Source organism: Ornithodoros turicata, chromosome 1, assembly GCF_037126465.1.
Source record: "Ornithodoros turicata isolate Travis chromosome 1, ASM3712646v1, whole genome shotgun sequence".
Lineage (NCBI taxonomy): Eukaryota > Metazoa > Arthropoda > Arachnida > Ixodida > Argasidae > Ornithodoros > Ornithodoros turicata.
The window spans coordinates 80,107,915-80,110,595 of NC_088201.1; positions in this window are offsets into that span (position 1 = coordinate 80,107,915).

Consider the following 2,681-nt stretch of genomic DNA (forward strand, 5'->3'; position numbering starts at 1 on the left):
CAAATTTGTTCCTGTGGTAATTATTCTCAGTTGTATTTCAGGAGAGAGGGCGATGCGTGAATGAAAGGCAGATGTTGAGCAAAGGGCGAGCCTGTTCACAGATGTAACGTAAGTTTTCTCTTAGCTGCTCGAATTGATTTGTTGCGTTGTTGGTGCTCACTTTTATGCAGGCGTAGTCGCAAAGGAAGAAGACAGCCTGGATGCCGAAACGACGTGGCTTCCCGCGATCTTCCAGTGCCTTTCAACAATTAGAACGGTCAGTTAACTGTCCTTTTGTTCACGAGAGAGAGTATGGAAAAATGTATCAGTGCTACTAAAATGTAAGGAGAATAAAACTTACGGCAAGCATATTTTTGTGTCATTATTTATGACTATTATGAGGACATTATGCTTATTTGTTAAATAAAAGCATCGAGAAATAACATGTATTGAATAATAATTAAAAATGTAATTACGGTTAATTAGCGCTTTCATCGCAAGTTAATTATACGTTGTCAGTTTGTTGTTAATTATTCCACTTTTTCAACATTAGTATACGTTGAATGAACGCATAAACTACGTTTCAGTGACGTGGAATATGCGTTCTGGTCGCTGTTAATTTAACCCGTTTCTGGCTGTGACATTAGCCAGGTTGAATGAACGTTAGTTGTCGACGTTGATCCTGCATTCACATGGTTGATTTTCAACGTGGTTTCAGCGTTGAATTTGCAATGTTGTGTTGACTGGGACCCTGACTCATATTGACCACAACATCTACGTCCACCGATGTCCAGCTGCAGTAACTGCCGTATGCCTTTGGCTCAGCAATGGTCATCCGACGAGATACGGAGCAAATCTGTCGCAAAATGATACACATCAACTATGGCATTGCTTGAAAGAAGCAAATGTCGCGCACAATTATTACAACTTCGAGTGCTTAAAGCTGTGTGAAATAAGCTTCGAACCCATGCAAGTAATAGAACGATACCCCGGCAATGTGTACAACATTGCAAGACTGATTGGGAATGGAAAGCACAGCGGTTACGGTATCACGTTTTCGGAATCGGCTACCATGTCTCTGCTGTCTCATTTGAGCGGAACAATAAAAAGAATTTAAAACAAATACATGCCCGCATTTCATTTAGCAATAAGATACACTGTAACACAAGAATGGTTTGAAATACTCACATCACTTGGCTCTTACGTGGCACACTCACTGCTGGAAGCTCGTATGTGGCAGACAGCGTATACCACCGGTCGAAAATGCATCTTCCGAGGGCAATAACGTTTTTTGTTTCTTTTTTTGTGTGGTTGGTGTTCCCAAAGAGCGTTTGAAAAAAGCCACCCAAGCAGCACAATGTACTGCACTGCACCTGCAGTTGACGATGTTCAACAAGTGCGATGAAGACCACCAACCCAAACTGCAGGCATGCACGCCCATTGAGTTGCTCTGTTGTCACAATTACTGGAATCCGTAACCTTCCTTTTGTCATCGTTCCTAGGCACGGGTGAATAATGCCTCCTTCGGCAGCATGTGACACAAGAGGAGGCAGTACTTCAACACCCAAGGAGCAAGCTGCATGAGCTGCAGCGAAAGGTTCATAGCCTCCAGGCTTGTAACAAAAAAGAGATCTACACAGAGCTCTACAGCGATGCCAGCAAGTGAACTTGTGCACAGTCTGAAAGAACTTCGCTGCATTTTTTAACGCCTGTGAGGAAGCTTTTGAGTGCAATGTTAACGAGTTCCTTACCCCCCAAAGGTCAGATCTAAGCTCTCGGGAAATCTTATACAGGGTGTTTCAAAAAACGTGTCATTCGGACTTTATAAAGTCCGAATGACACGTTTTTTGAAACACCCTGTATATGGTCAAACGAAACACGTCAACTGAAATGGGGTGACGGAAAAATACGGGGTAAACGGCACTTGTGTGGCAACTGAATTTGCAATCTTGCAAAAATATTTCCATTTGATTTTAATTAAAATAAATTGAATTTCTTTAATTGAGCACCAAAATTTCCCAAGTCAACCTAGTGTTTTTTTTCTTGTTTTTTTTACAGAATTAGAGATCCCGTAGCGAACTGAGTCAGATCCACCAAGAAATCCGCTCGATATTGCAAATGGAACTGCCCAAAAAAAGTCCCGAAATTGAGGCTTCAAAGTTTCGGGTATTCAACGGCGCACCAAATCAGACGCAAAGATTAGTGGAGAGGAGGACATGCTCCTGCCTCCATGAAACCTCCTTTGTTTGCCGCTTATCAACGTATGGTGGAATGTCACCCGCCTTGTTATCGGCGCGTCTTGTGCTGCACGCCGGTCCGGCGATGAACTGTTCTGGCTTCATGGGGGCAGGAGCATGTCCTGCCCTCCGCGCATCTTTGCGACTGATTTAGTGTGCTGTTGAATACCCGAAACTCGAAGCCTCAACTTCGGGGCTTTTTGGGGCAGTTCCGTTTGCAATATCGAGCGGATTTCTTGGTGCATCTGACTAAGTTCGCTACAGGCTCTCTAATTCTGTAAAAAGAAAAACGTTAGGTTGACTTGGGAAATTTTGAAGTTCAATTAAAGAAATTCAGTTGCTTTTAATTATAATCAAATGAAAATATTTTTGCAAGATGGCAAATTCAGTTGCCACACAAGTGCCGTTTACCCCGTATTTTTCCGTCGCCCCGTTTTTTTATAAAGTCCGAATGACATGTTTTTT